We start from the raw sequence: 10021 nt of genomic DNA, 5'->3' as shown, positions 1-10021 counted from the left end.
GATGTGGCGTTCTACATATGCAATGATGACGTCATAATGAAGGCACCTATGATGCCATAAAAATCACTCATTCCCCATGAGGAGTACTTTGCTATGTGCCAAGTTTCCATTTTTTCCATTGTGCGATTTCAGAGATAGAGGTCCAAAGTTTTTTCCGTTTTTCCAATATCGCTGCCACACCACGTGACCTATGATGTCATAATTATCATTAGAACATTCCACGTGAGTAGTTGCTCCTGTGATGAAAATTTCGTCTCAATCCAATAAGCGGTTGTGGAGAAAAATACGAAAGTTCTGTGCAGATAACGACAAACAAACGGACCCAAATGCAATGCCCTCTCCTTCCGCAATGGTAAATATCCTGGTTGAGAAATAAAATTTGGCATCACCAGAACTCATGCCTGTTCTCCCCTCATTTCAAAATTGAATGTTGACCTTTTTAATTTGGTGCAAGAAGCAACCTCCATAAACGGGAGACAGACAAACGCACGGACAGACGCAAAGGTTCACAATACAGTCATGCGCCGCTTAACGACGTTCCGGGCAACGACAGATCGCATATACGACGGATCTGCCAGCTCTGACAAAAAAAAAAAAAATGAAAAAAAAAATGTAGCTGAAAAATTCCTCTCGCCGAGTGATGTAGCCGACGTAGCGTTGCCAGTCATATAAATATAGCACATACAATTATGTTGTATATACAAAATTATGTAAAAAATAGCACATACAAAAAAATACAGTACATAATACTTTAAAATGATAATAAACGACAGTGTGGCCCTGTTACAATGCGATCGTTGAGGTCCATAAAATGTCATCGCGAAAAAAGCAGGGTCGTGCTAAATCGGGATTCAAGGAAATCGGCTTTCAAACTGAACCAGTGTTTGCACGTTTACCTTCTTGGAAGAAAATTACCTTTGAATTGAAGAATTCCGCGAAAAAATCGTTGTTCTTCGTCGAAATTAAAACACAAATTTCTTATTGGTGAAGCTTTTAATGTTGTTAAAACAATCGCACTGTTCCGAAAATATATACGTATCACAATTGACAGGTGCTCGTTTCATCATATATAAATTATAACATCGATGCAATGATTACGTATTTATAAAATCCAAACGCTATTTATTCACCTTTCTATAATCGATGCGAGAGGAGATTGTAAGCTGCTGCGAACAACACCGATGGCCGTCATGAACAGCACAAATGTAAAACTAACGCGTCTTCAGTCTCTCTTGGATGTGTGTTACAATTGCCGACAGTATTCAGTACAGTAACATGCTGTACAGGTTTGTATCCGAGGAGTAATAGGCTATACCATATAGCTATACCATATATTAGGCTATACCATATATAGGTGTGTAGTTTTGTGTAAGTACGATGTTCGAAAACGAAAAAAAAAGAAGATGTTCGCACAACGACGACGTCGCTTTACGACGCGTTTCACAGAACGTAACCCCATCGTTAAGTGGCGCATGACTGTATATAATAGATGACTTCCATTCCAAGGAATTTCAACACAGAAAGAGACCACTCGGCCTGTGAAGCCTGTACAATGGTTGCCAACCTATGACACTGTTGTATACATAGTTAAGGCTCGTGGAAGAGCTGGAACACTAAACGGATCAGGGTGTTACAAGGCATAAGGAACAGCAGCGTGGGTGGGGGGGGATACCGACAGTTAAGTTGAAGGACAAAATAGAGGGGGGATTGTAAAAACGGAGGCAGGGAGGAAAGGGGTGGACAGGATGGATACAGAAGGAAACTTCTTCCTCACCCCCCCCCCCCAAACTCCCTATCCCCTCTCCCCTCTTTCACATTCTCTCTCTCTCCCTCACCACCTTCTCCTCTCCAACCCTTTCTCTTTCACCTCCCCTCCCCCAAACTCTCTCTCCCATGCAGACTGGGTGGTTTGCCATCGCCTTCCCAATTTGATCACAGTGTCGGCAATAACTCGCCCACTCTTCGTGAAGGACACGGTGGAGATCTTAACATCCATTAACTAACGTGGGTAGATAGGATGCCCAGTTCAACATGTAGCAATGACACACACATTGATGATTCACCCTTCCTGTGAAACATCAGGATGACATTTAAAAGCTGGATCGAGATTCAAACCCAGGCGAGACCGCTTAGAAGCAAGTATGTGTACTTCAACGCTATTCTGCCTTGAGGAGGCGATTCATTACTTTGCAACAACTAAAAACATTTTTTACTCATTGTAATCATCTAAATTGCTTTGCCTTCCGAAAGGCCCGGTCACACTTTGACGTTTTAGCCAACGTATGCCGATTTTTGAATTTTTTTTCTAAAACGCTGGCACACGTTGAATACGTTATGGGTAAGTTTGGATAACATTGAGAACACGCTGAAAAACACTGCCATACGTCGTTGTACGTTGGCTTTAAACGTTGTACTTTTCGGTTGTCCTCAAATTTTTTCATGCTTGAAATTTCACGACGTATGCCGGCGTATGACTCACACGTTCCGCTACGCTGGCCACAAGTTGTATGCACGGTCTGCGATCGTTGACAGACGTCAACACATGCTACTTGTAAGGTAATCATAAGTTGAGACACGCCGAGGTAATGTTTAGCGTACCCGAAACTTATTTCTAACTTATGATTAACGTGTTGTTGGCACGTTACGCGATCGTTGCCACACATCGACAGACGTTACTTTTAAGTTACTCATAGGCTGAAAGACGTCAGTATAATGGATCGTCCTTGCGTCAGCGCCCATGGCCACGGCCAGGACACTTATTTGCAGCATTCTTCAAACTTTTCTTCGGCATGACGAGGATGTTCACACTTCGATGTCTAGCTTGGCTATGATTCCAATTGTCCATCGGCAGCGTCTATTTAAAATAGTCGAGTTTGAGCGTTTTAACACGTTCAGAAGAAACGCTTCAAATTTCAAAACCCCAGCGTCAAAAAACAAAGGCGAGTGACAGCAATTTAAATCGTTCATTGTAAACAATGAAAATAGCTGAGTGGTACCGTTTAAAAGTCGTTGAGTGTAAAAAAATCCAATTGTTGAGCGCAAGCGTCTACTTTCAATAGTGGAGATGCAGCCATTTAAATCGTTGAGTGGCAGCCTATGAACCTACCCGTGGACACGCGGACGCAAGGAGGATCCATCATAGCCCACACCCTCCCCCTCACACTCACCTACTACTGTTAACATGAACAAACTACTACTAATACTAATACTAATACTAATACTGATACTGTTACTGATACTGATACTGTTACTGCTGACATGGACATCGACTCAAAAAGGAACTCGAAAACACTGTTGGGTTCCCCTTTTATGAGCAGCATTTTTATATACCAATTCCCAAAACCGCTGGGAACACGTCTTTATATGGCAGTTGTAAGCTAGAAACACATTCATTTTTTTTTTTTTTGTCGACCGGAAGACGTCATTGGAATACATCTACATACGTCGATGTGTGTTGGGACTACATAAAGAATTGGTTCAAAGCACGTCAAACATAAGTTAGAAATAAGTTTCGTGTAAAAAAGACATTACCGCGACGTGTTTCGACTTATGAGTAGCTTATAAGTAGCCTTTGTGGACGTGTGTAAGCGTCCACATATCGTGTGTAAAACTTATCCCCATCGCATGCGGAACGTGTGTCATACGCCGAGTACGTCGTAAAATTTTGAACATGTTTAAAATTTCTTGACGTACTCTACTTACTACGACGTATGATAGCGTACTTTAGCGTTCTACTCACGTATACCAAACTTACTCATACCGTATTTGACGTGCCCCAACGTTTTAGACACATTTTTCTTAGGTCGGCATACGCTGGCAAGATCGCCAAGGTGTGACCGCGATGTTGACACTTTCATTTCTACGGCAGTTATGATTCGAATCGTTGTGCGTCAGCCTTTCAATAGGCTACGTCACGACATCGTCGGCGATGCGTGCAACGCGCTATGCCTAAGTTAGACTATCATTGGGCATCGGTTGTGTCGGCCGACAACAGGTTCAGCATTCGTTGGTATAAGTTATCTATAACACAACGAAACGTTCTGTGTCCATTACTAATATGTTATGCATAAGACCAACTCGTTATGAATACGTCCGAATCTTAAAAAAAAAAACATCAAAAGTTCAACGTCAGCCAGCGTTTTACATACATTTTAATACGTTGCCATCGCTGGCTGAAACGTCAAGGTGTGACCGGGCCTTAACTCCGGTTAGCCCACACGCGGGCTCTCCCTCGCTCTCTCTCTCTCGGTGGTCGGGGTCGAGCTCTCTTCTCTTGGCGGTTTGGGCAGCTCGTGTTCAGTTCAGTTCGCGTATATATCGCAGCTCGTGTTCAGTTCTAACAATACATACATATGCAGGGTGAGTCAAAAGTAGCGCCCGATTTCTGTTTTTTCGGCTCTCAGATTCTTTCTGGGAAGTCATGTTGTTAATAATTATCTTGCAGATTATTAATTTTCGTCATTTATTTATTTTTTATTTTGTTTTGCAGGTTATTGCTGCGAGTTTAGAAAGTTACTGAATTTGCACCAAATTGAACCATGAATTACCTTTCAATGAATCAACGCATTGCGGCCGTGAAACATGACGACAAATGTAATGAACAACCAACGATGGCGGCATGCCATTTGGCACAGGAATTCGATATTAACCCACCTCGGGGAAGAACTAGAGGGGGAGCACTCGGTAGAGTGCAAAACCTCCGCCACCAATACTGCTGGGTCACTTAAGTGAACCTGATATCCTATTCATTGTAGGTCAAAACGGATCAGACTCTACTGAACCACGATTGAATAAACTAAATTAGATCGACGCGCATGTTGAAATGCCAAAAAAACAAAAATCGAAATTTTTTTGAAAAAAAAGGTGAAAAATTTCTTCTTTTTTTCTCTAACAATTTTTTTTGGGGGGGGGTTGGAAATCACTTAAAACATGTAGAAATGCAAAAAAAAAATTCTAATATTATTCAAATAAAATCGAAATTTTTTTGAAAAAAAGTTGCAAAATTTTCTGGGTTTTTTTTCTCTAACAAATTTATTTATTTTTCATTGGAAATCACTTAAAACATGGAGAAATGCAAAAACAAAAATTCAAATATTTTTTCAAAATGGCCGCCATATTGGACTTTGGATCAAGTCCAAAATCGAATGGCATGATCCTTGGACCATACCTAACCCCCCACCAAGTTTCGTCGAAATCCGTCCAGGAATTTTTCCGTAATACTGTTCACAAACAAACAAACAAACAGGGGTGAAAACAGTAACCTCCATCCATCTTCGATGGTTAAACATACGATTGATTGTCGAGAAATTTGAAGCAACAGGGTCGGAAGCCACTGCAAAGAAGTCCGGTCGTCCGAAAACGGCAACAAATGTAGATAAGGCTGAAGAAGCCATCAGAAGACTGCAACAAAGTCCGCAAAAGTCAACTCGCCGTTTATCTGCACAGTTGGAAGTGAGCCAATCACGTGTTATCCGTATCCTTCACCAGAAAAAATGGAAACCTTACATTCCACGCTTACTGCATGCCCTTCATGATGGAGATGACGACCGCCGTCTACAATTTTGTGAAGAGTTCTTAGCTAAACTTCACGAAGAGGACACAATGCGAGACAACATCTGGTGGTCAGATGAGGCATGTTTTGAGCTTAATGGCACAATCAACAGACACAATTGTGTCGACTCTGCTGCGAATAACCCAAGAGTGACAGTTGAGAAGGAGGTAAATTTACCTGGAGTGATAGTTTGGGCAGCCATATCTCAATTAGGGATAATTGGACCGTTTTTCTTTGAGGGATCTGTCACTGCAGAAATTTACCTTGATATGCAGCAAACCTTCTTTTGGCCCAGGGTACAAGATCAGGACTGTTATTTCCAACATGATGGAGCTCCACCTCATTATGGACTTTATGTTCATCAGTGGCTTGATGAAAACTTTCCCAGAAAGTGGATCGGCCGCCGCTGTCGGATTGAGAGGCTGGCACGCTCCCCAGACCTTACACCTCCGGATTTCTTTCTTTGGGGTCTCATGAAAGAACTTGCTTATCGTGAAAAGCCTCGTACCATTCAGGAATTGAAGGCTCAAATCACTGCAAAGTTTGAGGAAATTGATATCGAACTCTGCAGACGTGTGTGCCGCTCTGTGCCTGCTCGGCTGCAATTGTGCATCGATCACGAGGGAGGGCACTTTGAAAATTGCAAGTAAAACAGCTTGGTACAGTTCCGTAATATTCTTTTCTTGAATAAATGGTTAGATAAACATGTCATTCATTTATTTCTACCTTCTTGTACACTGTAATACAAATGGCAAACAAAGAATAAACTGACAGAAATCCAGCACTACATCCGACTCACCCTGTAGATACATAAATATATATATATATATATATATATATATATATATATATATATATATACACATATTGTTAAAGATTCAACGGTAGCGGGATTCTTACCTGCGTATTGATAGCGAAATGTTACAGATTCGGTGCCATCCTCACCACCACCATCTCCAGGGTTATAATGCCAGCTGGCTCGGCACAAGCCTCGGGTCACGCGTCTTCAATCGCGATACCAACGCACCCCTGGACCTTACCAGTTGTGGAAATAGACCCCGTTTACAGACTGGTTTTGTCAGATGCCGAGCGTTTTCTGCCAGTCTGTAACCATTTTGGTTTTATATCCAAATCGGCGGGTCGTTTCTCCGCGGCATGAATCAACTCAAAGCGGCAACTTCATACGAATCAGCAAGATTTATTGGGGAACACAACACAAGCAAAATATTCATGACAATGTTTTAATTAATCTATAACCCGTTCTTAACGAGGGAGATGCGGATTACGGGTTTCGAAGGGGTCCCTACCGAGATAAGCCTTAAACGACATGCAGACAAGACATAGACAGCATGCAGACAAGACAGAGTACTTGGCGATGTTTCATGGATGAGAGGAAAGTGTCAAAAGCACGAATGTCTCTCGTAACAAGCCGATGTCCACGGATTCGAGCCTCAAGCTCGAGCACGCCGCGTGGCAAGATGGCGCTCATCCTCCTTTGTCGCACCGGCCACGCACGCGGCCACCGCGCATTCAGACCCCGCGAGGTCGACTGCACTAGACCGTCAGGTCGATGATGGGTTTCAGCTGGTTTTTCACAAGGTCCAGCATGCAAGTCCAGGCCTGGCCTGTTCACCAGGCCTCCTTCACGAAGCAGATCGCAGACAGACACAGCCATCCCCTACACAGCAGATCACTACTCCCACCAGTCGTCTCTCATCCAGCCGAAGGCAGACAGACCTCCTGCAGTCTTTTCCCTGCCTTTCCTTCGGCCCTGGCTCGCTTCTCCAGGCCAGAGAAGGCAGACCCGGCGTGGCTAGGTTCAGCTTTTCTCTCCGCAGAATCACCACTGGCTTTTCTTCTTTCTGCTCACCTCGAAGCCCACCAGCCAACTCCGTCCTCTCAGTTTCTTACTTTTTCTTTTTGGGGCGCGCCCCTTTTCGAAGCCGACAAACTCCTCCCCTTAGTTTCACTTCCTTCTCTAGGCCACTCCCTCTCAGCCGACTGGGCGGACCTATCGTCCGGAGAGGGGAAGGAAGAAGAGGAAGCTGTCGGTACACCACCACCGCACGAACAATAAACAGAACAATAAACAATAAAAAAAAAACACATGTAACGTCCATTTTACCGAACAGCCTGGCAAAACATGCATTTAATGGGGGGTCTGGGCTAATCCTATATTTAATAGCATGGTAAGGGCCATTTCCATAACAATATATGTATATATATATATATATATATATATATATATATATATATATATTTCTTCTTCTTCTTCCTCTTTTGGCTTGCTCCCGTTAGGGGTCGCCACAGCAGATCAACCGTCTCCATTTCGCTCTATCCTCCACATCTTCCATTGACACTCCAACCACCCGCATGTCCACCCTCACCGCATCCATGAACCTCTTCTTTGGCCTTCCTCTTCTCCTCCTGCCTGGTGGCTCCATCTTCAACATCCTTCTCCCGATATACTCCTTTTCCCTCCTGTGCACATGTCCAAACCATCTCAATCTCGCCTCTCTCACTTTGTCTCCAAACCGTCCAACCTGCGCTGTCCCTCTAATATACTCATTTCTTATCCTATGCATCCTCGTCACTCCCAACGAGAATCGCAGCTTCTTTAACTCTGCCACCTCCAGCTCCGCTTCCTGTCTTATTGTTAGTGCCACTGCCTCCAAACCATACAACATAGCTGGTCTCACTACCGTCTTATATACTTTCCCCTTCACTCTTGCAGCTACCCTTCTATCACAAATCACTCCTGCAACTCTTCTCCACCCACTCCATCCTGCCTGCACTCTCTTTTTCACTTCTTTCCCACACTCTCCGTTACTTTGGACAGTTGATCCCAAGTATTTAAACCAATCCACCTTCCCCACCTCAACTCCTTGCAACCGCACCATACCACCACCCTCCCTCTCATTTATGCACATGTACTCCGTCTTACTCCGACTGACTATCATTCCCCTTCTCTCCAGTGCGTACCTCCACCTCTCAAGGCTCGCCTCAGCCTGCTCCCTACTCTCCCGACAGATCATGATGTCATCCGCGAACATCATAGTCCATGGAGACTCCAGTCTGATTTCGTCCGTCAACCTTTCCATCACCATTGCAAACAGGAAAGGGCTCAGCGTCAATCCTTGGTGAAATCCCACTTTAACCTTAAACCGCTGTCATTCCTACCGCACACTTCACCACTGTCACACTGTCCTCATACATATCCTGCACGATCCTCACATACTTCTACACCACTCCCGACTTCCTCATACAATACCACAACTCCTCTCTTGGCACCCTATCGTAAGCTTTCTCTAAATCCACAAACACACAATGTAATTCCTTCTGGCCTTCCCAATACTTCTCCATCAACATTCTCAAAGCAAACATTGCATCAGTGGTGCTCTTTCCTGGCATAAACCCATATTGCTGCTCACAGATCGTCACCTCTCCTCTCAACCTAGCTTCCACTACTCTTTCCCACAACTTCATGGTGTGGCTTAACAACTTTATCCCTCTGTAATTTCCACAGCTCTGCACATCACCCTTATTCTTGAAAATCAGAACCAGTACACTTGATCTCCACTCCTCCGGCATCCTCTCACTTTCCAAGACTTTATTAAACAATCTGGTTAACAACCCCACTGCCATCTCTCCTAAGCACTTCCATGCCTCCACTGGTATACCATCTGGGCCAACCGCCTTTCCACTTTTCATCTTCTTCATAGCAGTCCTCACTTCATCCTTACTGATCCACCCCACTTCCAGATTCACTAATCTCCACCTCTTCCAACCTTCTCTCTCTCTCATTTTCTTCATTCATCAGCTCCTCAAAGTACTCCATCCACCTTCTCAACACACTCTCCTCGCTCGTCAGCACATTCCCATTGCGTCCTTTATCACCCTCACCTGCAGCACATCCTTCCCAGCTCGGTCCCTCTGTCTTGCCAATCGGTATAAATCCTTTTCCCCTTCTTTTGTATCCAACTTCTCATACAGCTTGTCATATGCCTTTTCCTTGGCCTTTGCCACCTCTCTTTTTGCCTTTCGCCGCCACTCCTTGTACTCCTGCCTACTTTCTTCATCTCTCTGACTATCCCACTTCTTTTTCGCCAACCCCTTCTTCCTAATACTTTCCTGTACTTCCTCATTCCACCACCAAGTCTCCTTATCTTCCTTTTTCTGTCCAGATGTCACACCAAGTACCTTCCTAGCTATCTCCCTCACAACTTCTGCTGTCGTTGCCCAATCATCACACCCATCTTAACCACCATCCAACACCTGTCTCACCTCCTTCCTAAATTTCACGCAACAGTCTTCCTCCTTCAGCTTCCACCATCTGGTCCTTGGTTCAGCCCTCACTCTCTTCCTCAACCTCACCTCTAAAGTCATTCTACAGACCACCAATCGATGCTGTCCAGCTACACTCTCCCCTGCCACCACCTTACAGTCACTAATCTCTTTCAGGTTGCATCT

At 44.1% G+C, this 10021-nt stretch overlaps 1 protein-coding gene across 1 annotated transcript in view; it reads right to left on the bottom strand.

Annotated features, from left to right (window-relative positions):
• Positions 1 to 1017, bottom strand: part of LOC147015646 (uncharacterized) — a 51197-nt gene extending 50180 nt beyond the window's left edge. Inside the window, exon 1 of the mRNA XM_085847995.1 lies at positions 916 to 1017. The gene's annotated coding sequence lies outside the window, so the exon portion shown is untranslated. The remainder of the gene's footprint in view (positions 1 to 915) is intronic.
• Between the last annotated feature and the right edge of the window lie 9004 nt (positions 1018 to 10021).

The sequence above is a fragment of the Eptatretus burgeri genome, chromosome 12, assembly GCF_056783735.1.
Source record: "Eptatretus burgeri isolate ZD-2024b chromosome 12, Ebu_testis_v1, whole genome shotgun sequence".
Lineage (NCBI taxonomy): Eukaryota > Metazoa > Chordata > Myxini > Myxiniformes > Myxinidae > Eptatretus > Eptatretus burgeri.
This window is presented reverse-complemented; position numbering and strand designations above follow the sequence as displayed.